Genomic DNA, 23,123 nt, shown 5'->3' on the forward strand with positions numbered 1-23,123 from the left:
AATCGTTTTTTGACTTATTTTTAAGTTAACAAGATCTTCCCCACATGAACCAAAATATACTTTTCTGAAGGTTTTGGGTGTGTTGAACTCGAATCTTAAGTCAAAAATATTTTTTCAGCTCCCGTTTTGGAAATATTACCTTTAGAAAATGTAAAACAAAACGTTTTTTTACCACTTTTGATGTTATGCCTTAATTTGAAGAATTTTTTAAAAATATAAATCATAACGGTTTCTATAAGAACTATTTTCCTTCTTTCAAGACCTGTTTAAATCTTTGCAATATCTTTTTTACTGTCGGAGATATCTTAAAATGAATAAGTGTGTTTTTATCAAGAAGGAGATGAAAACGTGATATCTGTTTGATACATTACAACAGGCATGTCAAACTTGCGGCCCGCGGGCCGCATGCGGCCCACATTCTATATTTGTGCGGCCCAAGCTTAATTTAGGTACAACTTGCATTTTCAATTTTTTTACATTCAATTTCTGTTTAAAAAAATAAAATTTAAATGTCTATAATGAACACAAAGTTCTCCATTTCAAAACGATGTTGTCCGTTTGGTGAAAAGGTAAGCAAACATTTTTTATGTTGAAAAAAAGCTTTTTTTTGCTGAAATTAGCATTGGAGAAAATAATTGTTTATCTTTTCTCCAGTGCAGATGGGAAAGCAGCGAAAAAGCCCCACACGGTTTGTTTCAACCTAGGTGAATTTTTGGGAAAAAGCTCTTAATTTATTTATTTGTAAAAAATGATTTATGTCGAATTCCAAACATCCAAAAATTCGATCTGCAATCGACTTATTGTCGCTTCTTTTTCTGAAATGAATTCCAATGAAAAAAATTCGCTTTTTAAATCTCTTTTCTGAGACGGATTTATAAATATAGAGTTAGTACCAAATCATTTGCAAATGGAGGTAATCGAAATCCAGTGTGACTCCGTTTTAAGATCTAAAATCGATGAATTTGGGATGCCTGAATTTTTACCAACTTCCAAAAAGGAGGAGGTATTCAATTCGCCTATAATTTTTATTTATGCTTGTTACCTCTTAACTTTGGACTGAGTTAACCAATTTTGATAATTCTTTTTGTATTGGAAAGCTGGGCCCTGCAGTGTGGTTGCATTTAAATTTTGTCCAGTTATGGCTATGGAAACTATGAGAAAAACCATAAAACCCAGTTTTGAACTATGGAAGTCGGTTTAGTTTTTTTGATAAAAATTATTATAAAAGTATCTACCAATCAGATTGGAGAACACTCGAAAATTGGCATATGAAATAATTTGTATATTTAGAAGCACTTTTCGATGCGAGCAGCTGTTTTCACTAATGAATGGAATTAAGTCACCTGTTAGATCCAGAATTACAGATCTAAACCTGGGGTGTTTTAAAAGTAATAACTTCTAATAAATTTTCCCAACAAGTAGAGAAGATGGTAGCAGAAAAGAAATGCCAAGTGTCAGGCAGAAAACATTAATATTACTACATAATTGTTCTTTTATAAAAATAAATCTGTTTCATAAAAATTCTAATTGTTTCTTTTTTTTGCGGCTCATAGAAATTTATACCCTGTTATTTTGGCCCGCGAAAGCCATTGAGTTTGACATGCCTGCATTACAATAATCCAAAAAACTGACGATATCTCGAAAAATAAAAAAGATATCGAAAAGATTTAAAAAGATCTTGAAAGAAGGAATATAGTTCTTATAGAAACCGTTATAATTTATATTTAAAAAAAAATTTCTTCAAACAAAAACATAACCTCAAAAGTAGTTTTTTAACATCTTCTAACAGTAATATTTAAAAAACGGGAGCTGATAGGATATTTCTGTCTTCAGATTCGAATTCAGCACACCGAAAACCTATAGAAAAGTATATCATAGTCTCGGCACCAAAAACCTTGTAGACCTGTGTAATCATTTTTAACAACAAAAAAAAAAGAAACCGAATTGTTTGGAACTGCTTAGACCAAATAGAATTGGGACCACAGTTGAAACTTGTGATGTAACAAACATTAAACAAAAAATACAGTCGGAGGAGGTTCTAACATCCTCCCTTTTGGAATTCGGTTAAAAAATAGACAAAAAATTAAAAAAAAAAAAGATTTTTTTTTGTTATTGATGTTATTTTATGAAAAAACTCAATCTCTTTATGCAAATGTCGTACAGACATGATTGTGACGAATATAGTTGAAATAATAGGTTTTCATATGATATATAATTTATAGCACCTACCTACCTGTGCTGTCATGTGAATACATTGACAAAATTTATTTTTTATTCGATTTTTTCTTTTTAAAAATTGGTAATTTCAAAAAATCATTATTCAAAAATATACCTTATTTTGGTACAATTTTTTTGTGAACTTTGCATAAACGCAATTTGAAAAAATGATAAAAGAAAGAATGAAGTTTATTTTTTTGATTTATTTGTAATATTGGCTTCAAAAAATTACTCCTATTTTAAACAAAATGTAAAGACTAAATTAAAGTCTTTATCTAACTCCAAAATACGAATATTTCAGTAATAATAGCTCAATTAAGTTCATAAAAGTATAATAATGCAATTTTTCATCCGTATTGTTTGCAAAAACACATTTTTGGATATCTTAACAATCTTTCAGTTTTTTTTTTTTTCAAATAATCAATATTTCGACAACCAGTGTTCAAAATTGTTTTCTATTTAGGTAATGCATTTGCTTCTATTAAAAATTAAAAACCCAATTTTAATTACAAGAAAAAAATTAAATTTCCGTTTGGGGTCTCGCCACTCTGGACTTTTTTTAATTTTTTTTTTATTGTTTTAATAAAATCTGAACCTGTAACGACCTTTTTAAAACCTGTTCCGTATCGAAACACACATATTTATTCAAGTTACATGCTTTTTCCGACAGGATAGTTGAGTCACTGCGACTTACTTTTTTTCGCGATTACATCGATGTTTAATTGTTTGACCTGGTACCACCAAGATCTCGGAAACTATTCGTCCGATTGATTAAAAATTTTTGCTGAATTTTGTAAGATACGATAACTACAATAAAGCGTTGGATTTGTTGATAACTTGATTATTTTCTTTTTCAGACATATTTGATGGCTTAAGCTTAATTTTTTTGCTCTGCAAAGTTATTCACGTCGTGCATTTTAGCTTAAATTTAGTAATTATTTTATTATATATTTTTAGCTAGGGTTGAAAAATCCGGAAACTTAAAAACACAAGCTAAATGCCTATATACTCAGAAAATATTATTATCTGATTAAAATAACTTTTTAATTTAATCATACAATAACATTCCAAGAATTCCAATATTATCTTCCATCTTAATAACTAAAAATAATTTCTGTACCAAAAAAAGGCTACCTCCGAGCAAAAAATATTGTCTGGGGATTATGATTCGCTAAACGCCGAACAAAAAAATTAAAATCCCTTCAGTCATTTGGGATCAAAATAAAAAAAAAAAAAAAAAAAACAAAATAAAAATTAATTTCCTTCTTCTTCTTTGAAAGACAAGTGAAAATCTGGGGATGATATAATTTGTTTAGCTTTAAGATTAGACATTTTTCTTATTTTTTTTTTTTTTTTACAGCTTTCAAGAAAGTACATCAACAAACTTTATCCATAAACTTTTTGCCAACGAATAAAATTTTCAACAAAATAATATCAAAAAAAAAACTGACCTTATTCTTAATTAAATGCTTTAGCCTTTGAATTAACTTTTCTTTCGTTTATTTGTTGTTGAAAAATGAATAGGCCACTTCATCCAATGAACAAAACGAACCAAAAAAAAAGGGTTTATATAAAATCTGCTATTGCAACAATAATTGAATGAAAACGTCTTTCTTCTTCAACTTCTCGAACACAAAGAAAAAAAAAAAAGAACCAAAAGAGGCTTATTTCTATAAATATTTTCATTTTTCAATCGGCAATGGTAAATCCTTTTAGCTTTGCCCTATTCGCAAGTCGGTTATTCTTCCAAGGGACCTTCTAAATCCCAATCCTTTATTTCGTAATGAAAATCTTGAAAGAAATAAGAAGACAAAAAAAAACGAAAAAAAAAACAAATCCTGGCCAAAAAAAAAAATTCCGAAAAGATTCTCTCGAACCCTTGTCGACAGATATCCTGAAACCAACCTTCAAGTGGGTGGCCTTGGCCACACATATACATCAGCAACAACAAAACATACACTCTCTCATTCGCACACATCTACACCGGCAAAAGAAAATCTGAAGCTGTTATGCGAATTTAATTTTCCTAATGCATTCCATTACACATTTCCAGTTCCAGGACCTTGATTTAGTGAGTCCTGGATACAAATTGGTCCTCCTATTCCTTTGGTGCTACAATTTGCGGGGTTTTATTCTCAATGGAATTTTCGCCTTATGCCGATGCCGGTCGGTCGGAGAAGGAGATAGATACTTTGCCAGCTGAGTGACAGAGTTAAAGCAGAGTCATGGAGTATTAAATTGAGGGTGGATGAGGCTTAAGCTAAAGCTAAGGCAGCAACAGCACTCGACTAACTTTTATTTTCATTTGATTGCATTTCAAATCTTCTTTCCTTTGGCTCTTTGTACGTGTTTTGCTTTTTTTTCATTATTTTATCTCTACTATTTTTTTTTTTTTATTCTTCTCTTTGTTGTGACATGAACAGTAGGTATTCTTCCCTGATGGACATTAAAGTGCGCTTTTTTTGTGCTACCACCGCGCTGTTTCTATTCCACTACACCATCCCTCCCTCGCCTAGCCTAGTCAAGTCGAGAGTTCTGTTATAGGATTCAATTTAAAATTTAAGTCTCTTGATCCTATGGCCACTTTAAGAAATTGGACGACAGTCGAATCAAGTGCTTGAAAAATAAAGAATTGAAAGAAAAACATATAGACTGAGACGGAGGTATGGAGATGGAAGAGGGGATATGGACAAACGAAGAAAACCTCTTTCGCTTAGAGCTAGAGCAGCCGAGCCGATGATGATGATGATGCTCCTATAGCTCGCCTCCGGCTCTGGATCGTTGTGTAGATGAAACGGCAAAATGGAAATGCATTTTTAATTTGCAATTGCAATTGAATAATGGGAATGTCGTTGTGTTGGCATCAAGGACGATTTTTGTTGAGAGATGAATACGTTAATGGGGTTTGAATAGAATGATTTAGTAAATAAATTGGTCAATATTGAAATTAAATTGCTCGATGGGAATTCTTTAGAAAAAGAAATTTGCTTAAGAATTTATGGGAGAAAGAAGAAGTTGCGAAGTGGTATAAGTAATGGTGAGCGTTATCATTTAGAATTTTATACTCAGTATGGTTTAGTAAAAATTCACAAGCCATTATTTTGGAACCCTAAACTGGTTAATCGAACTATGTAAATTAATATAAATTAAAGTCGTTGAAAAGAAGAACTCCGTGATCGAACCCTTTAGCGAACTATTACTATTGACCCGGATATATTTTTTTAATTTTAAGAGTTACAAAATTTTTTTACATGGTTTCTTTTCAGAAGCTATTTATAACATTATAGGGCAAATCTAAGATAAATTATGTCTAACAACTTAGAAAATGGATCTATTTCAGAAATCTTGTATTAAGGTCCTAACAATAGTTAAAAACAAACTTTTATACAATTTTTGACGTGATAACGTCTTATAAATCGATGAACCATGGGAGCTACCACAAAAAAGTGACGCCATTTTCTAACGTTACACTCTTGCACTTTTGCAGTGCGGCAAAAAATTTCAATTCAAAATTAAAAATAAAATATTGGAGATACAAAAATCTTCTAAAGCTTAATCCAAATGAAGGATTTTTAAAAATTCCGTCATTTAATAGGGTAAACAGGGGTAAAACAGAAAGATGAAATTTGGGCTAAAATCTAAACGCAAAGTTGTAGAGAATTGATTTTTTTTTGCTATAGATAGATGAGATTAATTTAAGGATAACTGCATCCAAGAAAAAATTCTAAAAAAAATTTTGAAACTAAGCTATAACGTTTTGTTTGAACGTTGTACACGTGTTGGGGCTATGACAAAATGATGATTTTGGGTAAAAGACAATTCTAAAGATGCCAGATGAACGATGAGGAAAAAAAATTAGGCGTTTGATACGGATTTTTTTCCAACACTCTGCGTTTCGAAATATGAATTTTTGAAAAGCACCTTGTTTTTTTAGAGGTATTTTTGGGTAATTTTTGATTTTTAGCTTTTTTTTTTTTGAGTACCTATTCAAAAAATTTCAAACTTATAAGACATGTAGGCTTTAGCTTTATGCATACACGTACAAAAACTTGGAATCGTTTAGAGAGTTTTGACTGAATAACGGAAGAAACAAGTTTTTAAAAAACACGTTTTTTGACCGTTTTTAACCGATTTTCATCTTTTTTTATTTTTATCTTTTTTTCTTTAATATGAAGTAATGATAGACCATGACTACGACTATATGTGTGCGAAGTTTCAATTAATTTCGTAAACACAATTTTGAGATAACGGTAAAATAAAATTTTAAAATTCAACAGGATATAACTTTTGACCAAGAGCAGATAGAAATTTTATGAAACTTTTATGATACAATTACCTTTCATTTGGTATATCACACATAATGGTAGTCTTACTACAAGCCACACAATGTTAAATCAAGAAATTTGCGAAAACCTCAAAACACAGCCACCAGTGTGGGAAGTACCGTAATCTCAGTCTGGAAATTCGACATGGTTGACTTTAAAAAATTCTAACTTCTCTTGTAGGCATCTTCGAAATGAGATTGATACGTCATATGAAAGGTGAAATAATAAGCTTTCACATGGTATATTTTTATAGGTTGTCAAACAAAAAAATTGATTCCATAGCGTGAGAATATAAAAATAAATGTTGTTTTTGCTTTTTTTAAAGAAATTTTATCGAGTTCAAAAAATTCTAGCTCTTTTTGTAGATGTCTCATAGACCTGATCAATATAGGTATATATTTTGAGCTAAGACAATAAGCTTTCAGATGGTATAAAATTTTGTATAGGTTCTAGCTTTTTTTGTAGATGTCTAATAGATATGATCTATATATATATTTTGAGCTGAAGCAATAAGCTTTCAGGTGGTATAAAATTTATTATAGGTTGTTATATCAAAAAAATGAATTTTTGGTTGATGGAAATGATTTTGACTCATTTTGACTCATTTTAAAAGCACACAACCTGTTTTCGTACGACGTTATCACGTAAAATCATCGTCGGTAAACCGGCTTTACAGACAACCTCTTTTTGATATGATTTTGTTCAATTAAACTTTATTTTTTCACAAGTTATATTTTTAATAGACAAGCAAACACTTATGTTAAAAATTCTGAAATAAAATATTCGTAAGGAACTCGTTTTGTGGGATCCAATCTTTGTTGTTCAACCTAAGATTTGTTTAGAATGTTAAGTTATAACGCTGGCATAATATCAGACTAATGTATATTTAGTGCTTTATGCTCAATTAACTTGAAAAACTTCTACCCAAGCTGGGATTCGAACAAACGATATAGCAAATGGTAAATAACACTAGAATTTTTAAACTAATTAAACTCTGCAAAAAAATATTCCCATAGTTATTTTTGGTCACGGATAGGACATTAAAAGAAGTGATTTTTTTTGGAAGAGAAATTTTGTACAGAACCTTTGCGAATTTATTTAAAATTTCTATTTGTATTCTTTGGTTTTTTGCTCAAGGCATTCGTAGCTTCTAACAGTGAAACAGATCAACCAACACAATTGTAAACAAAAGAAGCTCTGAATATTTAGGCTAGCAAAAAATATAAACTTAATGATGACATTAAACTAATATCACAACATCTAAAGCTCCAAAAAAAGTATGCTAGCTGATTTAAAATCTAGTGATAATTTTTATTAATATTTTTTTTTTTTTTTTGAAAAAAGGGGAATTTTAATATATTAGTAATTGTAACCCAACTCCAAAACCAAATTAAAAAAAAAAAAAAAATAATATTCCCTTTTCGAAAATTTGATTTTTCAAAATTTTTCAATCAAAAATATAATTTTTCGGGACCCCCTTTTTTTGCATTCTCTATCATAGTTATGTGATGTTTGATTATCAACTTTTTTTTAACGAATGCATAATTTGATATACATACATATGACTAGTGAATAAATTAAATCCCGTTTTAAAAAGTGAGTGGGAAAAGATTTCTTTTTTTAATTAGTTGGAACTTTTTAAGCTACCCGACTTTTAATCTGATAAAAACTTTATATTCTAACGATTCCATTTAATTTTTTCAATCATCAAAATTTTCATATTTAGAGTGTTATCTTTAATCAAGTGATTCACAAGGTTGTAAAATTATGACTCTATTTTTTGTATTGAACGAAGTCAGCAAAATTGTACGAAATGAGCTGTTCAGGACATAAATTTCAAAAAGACTGGAAAATGTTGTAGGTACACCATGGCGTATACGTATTTTTTTTATTTCACTTTACATTTTAAGCATGAAAACTTAAATGGGAGTATTTTTGAGAAAAGATTAAATTTAACTCATAAAAGAAGTGGAGGTGCATTTAAAGTTTTAAAAAGTGGCAGCCCAATTTTTTGTTTGTTTTCAGTGTCAACTTGCCTTTCATGTATACCTACAAATTTCAAGCTATTGAATTTATCCCTTTTGAACGAAATAAATTCATGTTATAACTATAAGCACTTGCACAAACATCAGGATTCTAAATGTTTTTATTTTTGCTGCTTAACTAACATTTACTTAACACGAAACAAACTTTTCAATCATACGTGGCTATTCAACTTTCTTACTTTTGTTCCCTTATTTGTGTCTGGATAAAAAACTTTTTTTTATTGATTTTGAAAAAAAAAAAGAAAAGAAAAAACCTGACATTTTGAAAGTTGGTTTTTAAAATAGGTATGTTTTATGTGACTTTAAACATTAGCACGACAAAAACACATCAATCTTCAAAAGAACCACCGTTGAAGGACCACACCACACACGTCATTGTATTCATGCCAAACAACAAAAAGAAGAAGACCAAAAACATCGTCTTCGTGCGGTTGTCGTCATCATAAAACAGTTAGAAAGACAAATATACCGTATAGTTAAGATTCAGAACAGCAAATGTATACAGACACTGTGAAAGGTAAATACCAAGCTAATCTATTTTGAGAAAAAAATGTCATTCGCTCTTGTCCATTTTTGGATTTATGAAACACAAGCTTTCGACACGTTTAGAGTTTGTATGTAGTTTTATTGTCAAAGAGGCGTTGTATAATCATCTTCTTCTGCTATTTTTAGAAATAAGATTTACATCACGTTCGAATGACACATACCAAAGTAAGAAACTTAAACAATTCTCTGGACTCTATTTCTCATACAATTTAATGTCAACTGTCCAGAATATGTCCTGGTAAATCAATGACATTCATACCATCTCTAAACACCACTAGCAGCTATTATTTCAAGATTTAACTTTAGCTGGAAACCCTTGCGGGTTATTTCGGTTCTATCCACACATATCCACAAAAGCCAATTATCCTCGCATCTCTCACTCTGCCTGATGCCAGGCGTCTACCTGGGTTTTGGTCCTCATACCTGCTGCAGGCATTACTGTGTTCAATTTACATAAATATCAAATTTTGTCATATGCTTAAATCTGTCAACAGCGTGCACAATAAATTTGCGCAACGAACAAAATAAATCTGCGGCATCAAAAACAATAACAACAACAACAAAAATGTAAAAGAGCATTTATGTGCTGTTCGGCAAATTCGACGAAAAGACGTAAACATCGAGAAGGACGCAACGTCAACGACAAAAACGTCAGACCGAGGACTCAGTTTACCGGCAAATATAGCAACGGCAACGACACTGACGACAACAACAACGCATATATACGGATTTTGAAAATGCTGAAAACAACATCAGAGAGCGAGAGCTAAAGTAAAAAACGTCACTCATTTAAATCCCTTCAAGGGAAGAAAACACATGTGTGCATGACATGAAAATGGAGGGCGGAAATAGCAGGATTCAAAAGCTATTGAACGCAGCAGTGGTTCCCTCTCTGTTGTATACCCATATTTCCTTTCTCTATACTCATTCCAGGTGGACCAGAGTTCAGGAATAGGTATATGGTAGCTGGGTAATAGGTTAGGTGTGGGTAGAAGAACTCTTGCCATAGAGTTTAAACGTATAGGTCGGTCGATCAATCTTTTGTTTTACATTACAATAGGGAGCATGTTAAGTCTTGCAGGTTTTGAAAACTGAAGGGTTTTGCGGTTTTTTTTGACAAAATGAAATTATACGGCAATGGGTAGTTGCATTTGTCGCATCAAATAGCTGATTTAAATGCGGATAGAATTAAAAAACAAGTACCTATAAGCTTTTAAAATTTTATTCCAGTAATTATATAACAAAGTCTGCTAACAGCTTTATCACTACAAGCTACCTATTTGAAAAAAGTTAACAGTATATTAATAATAACATTTAAAACTACAACATCATTTGAAACTCAGTTCAAAGAAATGATAAATGGTTAGAAAAACAAGTGACCCCGATTCCCGGGCAGAAATTCGAACGTTTGGTTACACAAAGAAGAAATTAGTTTCGTTCAACTCAATTGGGTGATAGTTTTACATGAAATATGTGCATTATTGTATTTGGTTTTGAAAATGTTTAAAATTTTATTCTAGTTAATTCTTAATCGATTTTCATAAAAAGTCAAAAAAAAGTTTGAGATTCGAGGGTGAACTGAAATTTGTCCATATCATTTCGTTATAAGTGAGAAAACCTTTACAAAACGGGATAGATCTCTACCCGAGTATTTTTTTTTTGTGTATTTTAAAAGTGTATACGCAGAATATGAGTGATAAGTACTCCGGTCAATTTACCAAGGTTACATTAATTCCCAGCAGCAAGCTGGTAGGATTGTTGGAAACACCATCATAAATTAAATCTAAAAACTCCTCATCGATCCGAGGCCTGGAAAAAAATTTACGGGGGGTCAAAGGTCACAAAAACTGAAAACCCCTTAGACCAGAATATTTTTAAGAAAGTTGGCCTATTAGATTTCCATAGATTTATTTTATACCACAGGTGTTTAAAATTTTTCATAAAATACTTTTTTTACATTTTGCATCAAAAAACAGATTTCAAAATTTTTTTTACGAAAATTTGCAATAGCTATGCAGTTTTTAAAGCCTTTATGTACTCATACAATTATTGTAGAAAATGATAAAAAAAAAGAAATAAATAAAATTCATTCATTCCTGGTTGTAGTGAACGAAAACATAAGATGATAAAATTTAAAATACACTGAACGAAAAAAAGCCAATATTTTATGAACTGGTTGCGATAGAACTTTTTTCTATCTGTTTTTAGAACAGTCATAAGTGTAGCTATCAGCTGTTTTAGGGTTGTCCATTCTCTATTGCACACCCTGTATATATTCAGACATGTTTTAAACAAAAATTCCCAATGAAATGGTTTCGCGAGAAGGGCCGCAATCGGAAAAATGCCGAAAATTTCCATTTTTTTTTTGCATTCCCATATTCTTAACCATTTAAGAACGAAATTCAAGCTAAAAAAATAATGAAATTTCAGGAACTTTTTAGTTAGGAGTTTTTTTTCAGAATAGGCCTGATTATGACGATTACAACTCAACTTCAACTTTTTGAATCGTTATACCTAAGAAACGGTGGGTCTTAGGAAAAAAAGTGTCATGACACTTTTTATATATAATAATGTGGTCTACAATTCTTGTATTGAAAATTTTTTGATAAGACTTACCGTTTTGCTGAAAATCGTGAAAAACCAGTTTTTGTGACCTTTGACCCCAAGTAAATTTTTTTCCAGGCCTCGGATCGATGAGGACTTTTTAGATTTAATTTATGATGGTGTTTCCAACAATCCTACCAATTTTCAGCTTGCTGGGAATTAATGTAACCTCACCCATTTATTTTAGTCTAATTTGACCGGACTAAAGGAGATAAAGAAAGAATGGTACGATTAGGCAATTGAATCGTAACAGATTGCCGAATTTTAAATACAGAAAAAAGTCGACTTCAAATAACAAAAATATTAAAAAATTGAAAGACCTAAAAATTTTTCCGTCACACTTGAGTATTCAATCTAGATCAAGCGAGTTCAGAAACACTGCGCTACCTTACCAACATGATTCTAAAATGAGATGTAATTTTTTTTTCGATTACTTTATTAAATAACCTCAAAAAATTGAGAAAAATGACAAAAATACTTTTCCGTTTTTCTTTATCTTAAAAAAAAATAACTCCGATTTTGATAATTTTGTAGGGTACGTTTTTATGGTTCAGGTAAGTTTAAATTTAGTTTGAAGTATTTTTTTTTTATGAATGTTGTAATCCAACTTAATTTCTCTAAGGGCCAATTTTTCAATAGTCAGGTAAACCTGAGATAGTCCGTATTCCTAGGAATATATATATTTTTTTATATTGACAATATTCGTTTTATATAGTCTATGATGATTGAAAAATCAGGGCTAAGTGAAAAACCGAATAAAAATGACAGTCAACTGTTATTTTAGATAATGATAATGTTGGTGATTATGAAATACACATGCGTTACCCTATTTTCATAATGGTAATATAGAATTTTTAAATCCAGAAGTGTTTACTGACTTTTGAAAAGCAGCATTATTAGTTTACACAAGTCTGATTTAAAATAATGTTAAATAACAAAGTTCTGAATACTTTTACAACTGAAACTGGATTCAAAGTGCGTTTGAAATTTTATTAATTGCTAAAGAAAATCTTATCTTTTCCCGTCTATTCTTAAACTAAATGACACTACAAGTAATGGCCCAAAGGTTATAACTCTTTCAAAGTGCCTTTAACTGTGATACTTAAAACTGTGATAATTTAAGGTGATTCCTTAATTTATAATTCTTTATGTGATAAACCTGACAAAATAGTTACAAATTTTGACAAACTGAAATAATTTACATACCATATTGACAACACTGTAAAGATTGTATCTAACATTTACCATATTTGTATGCCAAGTCCTAATGGTATATCCTCAACTATTTTGATAAACGGTGTACATCGAAAATTGCTACGAATCCTGAAAAAAATTCATTTAGGTCCTATCAATATAATTTTTTTATTATCCTCCTACCATCTGTCACATTTAAGTCGACAATGTAACTAGTTTAATTTCATTCATTTGAATATTTATAATAGTATGTCGGTATCAAAACAAAATGAAATAATTTTTTTAAGTGAGAAGCAAGAATTTTAAAGAATGTACTAAAATAAAGTTCGCTACTCAACTCTTTTGTTTTAATGAGACCAATTTATTTTTGCTTAAAAGCGGCAATTTTTTTTATATTGCGCGGGATATGAAACATTAGAAGCATTTCCTTTATTTCATTATTATTGGTTTTATTGTCCCGTTGAGTAAGACGCACTGAACAGAAAATCACGTTTTTGAACTTCTTCATTATCGTAGGGGAGAGTGGGGCCAAATGTAACACTTTTTTCTAAAATCGATGGTTCTCCTACAAATTTGAAAGTGGGTCAACCAGACCTTTTTTAAATTAAAGACCCATGTTTTAGCTCCAAGATCCATCATAAAAATTTAGCAAAACATAACGGTAAAGTTGAAAAATAAAGCTTCCAAATAAAAAATCGTGTTGTTTCAACTTACCCCACATACGGGGCAAAGTGTAACACATACCGGGGTAGGTTGTACCAAGAACTAAAAATAAGAGAAAAATACCTTTATTTGTTTATATTTATTTATTTTTAATTAATAACAATAAAAACAAACCTCAGTCATGAAATTTTGGTGCGAATTTGTAAAAAAAGGGGCAAATCCAAGATTTCCAGAGAAAATTTGACAGTAGTCTTAAATAAAAGTTATTCGAATTCATAAATTGTTTTATAAGCTTTATGAATTCAAGTGGTGGTTCAAAAATGTGTTTCCAATTTCAAAATAAATACAAATTCAATTACAAGCATTCATATTCAGGGTTGTTAATTATATTAGGTAAACAATTTTTCAGTATAGGTAAGTTTTTACATGGTACAACTTGCCCCGGAAAAATGTTACAACTAGCCCCAGCATGAAATTTGGCACATAAAATCAATTTAAAAAAAAAGCGAAACATATATAGACATAACATATACACGCAATTTGAGCCAAAACACAGTTGCATATAACAAAAAAACACTTAGCACTCTATCTTTTTCGGGTAAAGAGGTAGACCAAAAATAAAATTTAAAAAAAAAGTTACAAACATGCATTTTTTGGGCACCACTAGTGTAACTTCTCACCCTGTCGTCTAATCTTCATCTGAAGAAAATGTGCCGGTAGATATGCAAAAATTGAGCATTTTTCTCCTTTACGCGTTTCTTAATATTGAAAGGAACATCGCTTTTTTTAGCTGTTAATTCTTACCCCTGTTACATTTAGCCCCACTCTCCCCTATTATTGATAAAAACTCTTATTTTTTGTACAGGAAATCAATTCTGGCTCTTTAGTCTTAGATCAAGTTACCAAGTTCGATCTTAACAAGTTAAGTGTATAGGTATAAGACCTAAGAGAAACAATTTCTTAACTTTCTAAAAATTTTGAATTCAATAAAAAATTTGCTTGTTCTTGAAAAAAAGAGTTTAAAATAACTTTTTATGTATTTAAAAACAAAAGCGACTTTTTATTTAATTTTGAAATAATAAAATTTGTACGACTCCAATACATGCACCAAAAATCTTTTTCAAAGAATTTTCATTCCCAAACAGTGGCCTACTCTGTTCTCCTTCCGCTTCTTTTTTAAATGTAATCGTCTGTTGTCGTCATCGTCGTCGTTTGATTTTGTTGTTTGAAAGAAACCGCTGATATGTTGCGAATTTTGGTGAATGGCGTTTTTACCGCACATAAAAAATCCCTCACTTCAGCTGTTTCCAATTGCTTTCTTTGCGCTCGAGCGCACATCAATGGATGTCTCATTCCATTTCTTTCTCTCCTTTTTTTTTAACCTAACTTTGATATACTTACCCCACAAAAAACAGTGAGAGGGTTAAATTTCTCGAGTTTCATTGGCATAATGTCAATTTTGCAACTTCAAATATCCTGCTTCTGGTGCTGTATGGTTATAAGGAAAAGGATGATGATGATGATGATGGGGGAATGGGAGAAGGTGTGCAATTAATTCAGCACCGTTCTTCATCACAGGGTGAATTTAATTAAAGCCTTCTACAAATATCCTGTGACAAGTTGCACATACCGACCAATTAGTCTGGAAAGAGTCTCTCTCTTGCAACGTCACACTACTCCAACCCCTCGAACCCCCCCGCCTCCTCTATATCATGATTTACGTATTCACGACAACGTCGAGTGCATCATCATCATACACTCTCTCGCTCAAAAAGGAAACAAATGATTTCCGTTAATTAATGAAAAATGGCAGAGCAAAATGGGGTAAGTGCAAAGGATGTGCATTAACTTGCCTCCAACACTGAAGATATACGCATCGCATCCACAGTATACACGAACGAACGCGCGAGTATCATCTTTCAGGAAAAAAACAAAACGATCGCAATTGGGGTATTAATGTGAGCAACGATGAGTTACTTTCACAATAAATGTTTTTACGTGCAACAGAGCAAACATTTTCACAGACTTGCAGACTCGCACAGACCTTTTTCGAATGAAAGATGATGCGAAAGTTTCAAGCAAACGACATATGTTATGTAGGTTTCGCACCGAGAAAAAGGATGCAAAGAAAAAAAAATAAAATAAAATTGTTTTAATTTTTTTTTTTTTTTTTTTATTTTTAATATATGTACAAATTCTTTAACCTTAACTTTGCTCTTATAAGGAAGATTGTTGTGCTAGAGTTAAAAGTCCTAGTACAGTGAGATGGGGATATAGTAGATACGTATCCTTGTTTACGTTCGTTTAGTCAAATGGAAGCATTTTTATACTTCTCAAATGCAAGAGAGAGAGAGTTTTGTTCGTTTAGTGGTGAAAGGAACAACTTTTGCGATTTATTGTTAGAAGTTGGAAGGATTCCTATTTTTCTTTGCATTTAGTTCAGAAGGAATTTTCCTTATCATAAGATGCATTTCTTGTTCTCAGTTTGCATACTAAATGTGTTTAGAAAACGGAGTTTGTTTTCTATTTTTTGTGTTTTTTTTTTTGCATTTTTATTTTTTGAAGTTGTTTGTTTGTGTATGCTCTTATTTTTCGTAAAGGACTAGGACTAGGACGAAGACGATGACTACGATGTAGATTTTTACTTTGTGTGCAAACAAAAACGAAAAAGGAGAAAAAAAAATCATTTTATTTGAAGTCAAGAGTTTCAAGTTAAAAAAAAATCAAAAAGTGGAAAGAAGAATCGAAAAAGAAAAAATTCTGTGAATATTAATGATATCCTTACTACAGATATGTATTTGTATATCTATATGCGAATTTTTTTTTTTAAAGGGCAAGAGTGTAACTTGGATCTTTTGCATTTGGAGAAAACTTATTGTAGAAAGAAAGAAATTGGATAATGTTCTATTCGTGGACAATGGGAATACAAAAAAATATACGTAATCCTTTTAAGGGATTAGTTTGAAGCTTGCAAAGTTATAATAGGTACCTACCTAGTCTGCTGATAAATAGAGTGGGCAAAATAAAAATAAAATATTTTGAAGGTATGCTTAGCAAATATTATGACAGAAAATGTATAATGTATAACTGTATAAGTCATCAGCAAGAAATACAGAAAAAATACGAAAATAAATAATGAATGTTCAAGTCAAGTTTAATTGCTCTTATAGTTAAAAGTGGTATTGTAGTAGCCAAGATCGAGGTCAGAAAATCACAATGAAAGTTATGGCTCTTTTAATTTATCGTTTTATATTATAAGTACGAGTAGATCCCAGTTAAATTAATAACATTTTAAAATTTAGATTTAATGTTTAGTGATTAAAATTTCATTAGTCGTGTGAGAAAAGAACTAAATTTTTTCATAAAAACAAAACAAACAAAATATGAGAATTGTATAGTCTAAATACAGGGTGTCCCAAAAGTAATGGATCAAACGAAATATGCTGATACGCCAACTTTAGGGCTCTCAGAATTTGGTATCTTGTTCATCCCAAATCCTTACGGTTTTCTATTTAATGCAGTTTTTGTGAAATTTCGAAAAATCCCGACTTGGCAACAGTATTTTGCTTCCTCCGCTCATAATTGATTTTTGTTTTTTACAATTCTTTCACCAAAACATTGCCAAATAATAAGAAATAATTAATTAATCAAAATATTTTTTACTTCATACGCCATTTTGATGCAAATTTATTAACAGTTTCATGTTTTATAAAAACTCAATTTCATACTTTTATTTCAGAATAACACCTTGAAAAAAATTTGTATAGTGTGACACTGGTTTATTGCTTTAAAAACTTGCCGTGTTATTGCAGTTTTCAAAAATGTATAAAAGTTTTCAAAGTTGAAGTTAGAACTAAAGATATTACAATTTAAATGCAACAAAACAGGGCTTTTCAGAGCAAAATAACAAAGAAAAATAAACACATTTTCTCGGCTGTTGTTTGTTTATTTCTTTTTGAATAAAAGCCTCGCTTTTTGTTTGTTATTTTGCTCTGAAAACCCCTGTTTTTTGCATTCAAATTGTAATAACTTTCGTTCTAATTTCATCTTTGTAAACTTGTATACATTTTTAAAAACTGCAATAACACGGCAAGTTTTTAAAGTAATAAACCAGTGTCACACCATACAAATTTTTTTCGGGATGATGCTCTGAAATAAAACTACGAAATTGAGTTTTTATAAAACATGGAACTGTTAATTAATTTGCAGAAAAATGGCATATGAAATCAAAAATATTTTGATTAATTAATTATTTCTTATTATTTGGCAATGTTTTAGTGAAAGAATTTTAAAAAACAAAAATCAATTATGAGCGGAGGAGGCAAAATACTGTTGCCAAGTCGGGATTTTTCGAAATTTCACAAAAACTGCATTAAATCGAAAACCGTAAGGATTTGGGATGAACAAGTTACCAAATTCTGAGAGCCCTAAAGTTGGCCTATCAGCATATTTCGTTTGATCCATTACTTTTGGGACACCCTGTATTGAATCATTTTTGTAGAACATGTTACAAAATTGTTAATTAAAAAATGCTCCCTTTGGTATCAAAACGAAGGCTATTTTTTTTTTTTGACGTGATTACGTCTTATAAATCGATGAACCATGGCAGCCACCACAAAAAAGTGACGCCATTTTCTCTAGTTCCACTCTTGCACTTTCGCAGTGCTGCAAAAATTTCAATTCAAAATTAAAAATAAACTATTAGAGATACAAAAATCTTCTATAGCTTATTTGAAAGATAATAAATAAGATAAAGTAACATACATTTGAATTATTTAAAAAAAATTCCATCTTTTAATAGTGTAAATAGGGGTAAAATAAAATTTCAAAAAATTGGCTATTTTCTAAACGCGACAATGTAAAGAGTTGAATTTTTTTTAATCAATAGATAAATTTATTGCAAGACTGACAATGGCATTGAAAAAATTTTAAAAAATTTCAAAACCAAGCTATAAATGGTTTTCTAAACCAAAACATTAGGTAGACCTTTGACAAAGTAGTGATTATAGGTAGGGAATTTTTTTTTAATAATTTGAAAAACGCCATTCGAAAGATGATTTTAAAAAAAGTTAGGGGTCTGATACGGATTTTTTTTTAAGTCTGCGTTTCAAAATATGAATTTTTGAAAAACACCTACTTATTTTGTTGTATTTTTGGGTGAGTTTTAATTTTTTTAAATTTTTTGTTGCATTCAAAAAATCTCAAGCTTATAGAACATGTAGTCTATGTGCGCATACATGTGCCAAAAATTGGTATTTCAAAATGGTTTTTGACCGAATAACGGAAAAAACAAGTTTTTTTTGTCCCAAGTTTTTTGACCGTTTTTTATTTTTATCTTTTTTTCTTCAACAGATAATTAAATGAAATTTATATTGAAAATTAACAGCACTATATCTGTGCAAAATGTCAATCAATTTTGTAGTCACAATTTTGAGATAACGGTAAAATAAAGTTTTATTATTCAACAGGTTCTATCTTTTGATCTAAAGCAAATACATTTTATTTTAATTTTATTTAACTTTCATTTAGTGTATCACACATAACTGTACATTCACTACAAGCTACACAATGTTAAATTAAAAATCTTGCGAAATATTCACAACACCTGAGGAAATTTTTTATAGGTTGTCTAAAAAAAAAATGATTCAATAGCGTGAGAACATAAAATTATATGTTTTTTTTGCTTTTTTGATGAAAATTGATCGAGTTCAAAAAATTCTAGCTCTTTTTGTAGATGCCTAATAGACATGATCGATATATATTGAGCTGATAAACAAGCTTTCAGGTGGTATAAAATTTATTATAGGTTGTTATATCAAAAAAATGAATTTTTGGGTGATGGAAATAATTTTTTCACTTTTTTCATAAGAAATGATTGTTTTTAATAAATTATTTTAATACTTTTTGCGCGTTGTAAAAATTGTGAAAATGGTTTTATTATTTAGAAGAAATATTTGGCTTTGTAATGGTATAATTTTTTTTTGTAAGCTTTTAAAATACAAAAATTAATATAATGAGAGAATAAAAAAGGTATTTTTTTTTTTTAGCTTTTTCTTGTAAATTTTGATTGTTTGAAATAAATAAACGCTTTAATTGACTCATTTTAAAAGCACACAACCTGTTTTCTTACGACATTGTCACGTAAAATCATCGTCCGTAAACCGGCTTTACAGACAACCTCTTTTTTTTTTTAAGGTCAGGTAAAAAAATTTCTTGCACTGAATTTGTATGTAAACATAAACGAAAGGATCCAAGTTTCCAAGTTTTTTTTAAATTATTTCTTGGAAAAAATAAAACCTTGAAATATATATTTGAATTAAATTAGTTTTAAGGCCGAAAGGCATTAGTATTAAGAAAAATGAAGTATAACTTAGAGTGCCCGTATAGGGCCAGTAAGTTAGTTGTAAGTAATTGATAAGTAGGCTAGTTTTTATGAATTTTCGTCTAGCTTTAAGATAGTTTTAAAATGATGAAAAATAAAAATGAAATTAAAATTGAAAAAAAAAAAAAAAATAAACGAAAGGATAATTGTCGACGTTTCTCAACGTTTGTGGTACAACAACGTCTTGAAGGTCATCATCAGACACCTTTATTCCATTTGTGCTGCTTAGTCTAGTAATTTTTTATTTAATTTGAAAAACTTTTTCCGTCACACTTGAGTAATGAACCTAGATTATCTTTAAACAAAAAAATAACGTTTTTTGAATTATATGCTCCGTGCAACTTTTAAATCTTAGTCACTGGAATTGCAGTTTGTCCAAACATTCATCCAAACATTGTCATATTTGGTCGTAACACTAATTTGAATCATTTGACTCGGTTTCCATGTAAGGAAATGAGAACTATTTCCTCAAAAATGCTAACACGAAATAAAATTTTAAAGGTCAAAACTAAATTTAAAAAGTTTAATGAGATAGACATGGGACTTTTGAATTTTCTTTTTTTTTATTTGATAAAATTCAATAAAAATTGAAACGTTTTGTTTTGTTGTATTGTTAGTAATTTTTACTTAGCAGTCAATCAACATTATTTTTAAAATTAACTATTTACCTTACCTTAAGTATTTACCTAACCTATATATTTTTCAATTTTCTATAAAATATTTTAATTTTGTTATCGATTTCTTATCGGTTATCGATATCAACAAAACTCTCATGGTTAGAAAGACTTACATACACAATCAAAACAATTATTTTTCCCATTTGCGAAGAGAAATAAAAAGCGAAAAGCGATTAATTATGTTAAAAAGTGATTAACAACTTATAACTTCGGGTTTTTTCTTAAAGATATATGACAGCCAAACCTAACACAATGATCCCTAAGTAAATCTTGAAAATCTAGCCAACTTAATATTTCTCTAAAAACGTATGTTTAGGACTTCAGTACAATTCTATGAATATGTTTCTTGAACATTGTATTAGCCTTTATTATACATACTTATTGTTTTTCCAACATTGATGTCAAGTACTAAAAAAACATTTCCTATCTAGGTTAGTAATATTCTTCAACAATTCTAGATTTTTTTTTAATATAATAAACCACCGCAAGCAAGTACCAATCCTATTTGTCTATTCTTATTGTACCATAAACTTTGTTATAAAATATTAAAGCTCATAACTCCACCAAAAAAAAAACGCCTCTAGTTAAATTACAAAAAAAAAAAAGAACAAATCTTCTTTTCTTTACAAAGAAAACCCAGATGTTCAACTAAATTGTATTTTTCCATCCTGAAGTTATATTGTTGTATGTGTTTTTCGTTGCTTTTTTATGTAGCAATCTGTTTTAAGCAGCTATCATGTCCTTGTTTATGTTTTTTTCAAATAAAAAAAAAAATAAGTCTTTTCTCTCAATCTTTTCTCAATTCCTTGCTTTTTCTTTGTGTAAAAATTTTGTTCGCCATCAAGTCACACAAAATGTGTATTCAAAAACCGCACAATAAATAACCAATTGAAATGGAAAGACATTCAATTTTACATCTCTCCAAATCAGTAGAGTCCTTCGGTTTATACTATACCAAATACCACTGCGCGTAGATTCATTTGATTCCACCCCCTAAACCACAACTCTTCATTGTATAGTGTTTTTCCTCAGCATCAGTAGTTCTTGTAAGCAACTATCCAAGTAAATCTCTTAGACTTTCCCATTTGTGTCTTTATTATTATTTTTTTTTTTTTTGTTTGTTTCTTATCCTTCTCAACCACGTCAGCTTTGGGGTATTGGAATTCTTCTATGAAACTAGCCAAAAATAACACTTTTTCACCCTCTCTTATCCTTTGTGTGGATTGTATAGCCTCGAAACTACCAAGAAGATGAGAGGGAAAAATTCAAATAAATCGCCTTTGGTCCGGATGAAAGGATGCAAAATCGACAACCAAGGAAATGGACTTAAAGCCATGATTTATAGTTTTCGGATTTTCCATTTAACTTTATTGGTTTTCAGCTGCTTCGACTTCCTGTGTGCGATGTAGAACCAATATTACGACAACTTTTGGCTAGCTAAAAGTTTTTACCCCAAAACCAAACCCCAATATCGAAGCTCGAAGAACAAAAACGAAAAAGGAGGCTTGGTGATGTACCTTATTATTTTCAACATTATCCTCTAACCCCCATCATTGGCCCACAGCTTCGCAATGATCCGGCAAAAAAAAATGTACGTTTTAATGTCCAGTTCCCATTCTCATACCCGTTCCAGTATTTGAATAGAAATTTAATGTTATCTTTATTTACCCCAAACTACTTGCAAACTATGTGTGAAGAAAGCTCTTTGTTTGTCTTGATATTTTCTGCCTCTTTTTTTCTAGCTGATATTGTTGTTGCTGTTTTGTTTCAGGAAGACATTAAGGGAAGGTAAAATAAGAAGAAGAAGAAGAAGAAGAAGAAGAAGGACTGTCGGAACCAGCACTTATGTTGTGGAACTTTTTGACAAGCAAATTAAAATAGCCATATAACTGGGGATAGAACTGGGCATGGACCAGTTGTTGTTCACCTTTTAACGAACCAACAATCTAGCTGGGAACTAACAAAATGAACGAGCGAGAAAGGTAGCCCAGAAAATGTATAAATCACTTCGGGCTATGTGATGCTGGCTAAGGTGTACACTAGTGTATACGAACGGAATTGTGTTGTGTGCGGTTGTTGGTGAGGTCAGTGAGAATGTTTTGTCTGGTCATGTCATGATGGGAGCGCCTGCATAAAGTATGAACTTAATTGACTTAGGGGCTTGAAATTTCACTTCACAAAGACATACAGACACACACACACACACACAGAAAAAAAAGGGGGAATGAAAGGACATGGAATGTGGGAATTATATTAAGAATTCCATTCCAAAAGCCTGAACCCTTGTCAGGAAGTCAACTCAGCGTGTGAGAAGAAAAAAGTTTTTTTTTTCTCTACTTTTTTGTTTTTCTTTTTGTTGTTCTTCTTGATTCTTGTATATTTTTCTTCAAAAAGAAAATTGAGAAAATTAAGATCAATTTTGTCGACAAAAATATGGAAGTAGCAAGTAGAAAATATGGGAAGGATAAAA

Source organism: Episyrphus balteatus, chromosome 1, assembly GCF_945859705.1.
Source record: "Episyrphus balteatus chromosome 1, idEpiBalt1.1, whole genome shotgun sequence".
Classification (NCBI taxonomy): domain Eukaryota; kingdom Metazoa; phylum Arthropoda; class Insecta; order Diptera; family Syrphidae; genus Episyrphus; species Episyrphus balteatus.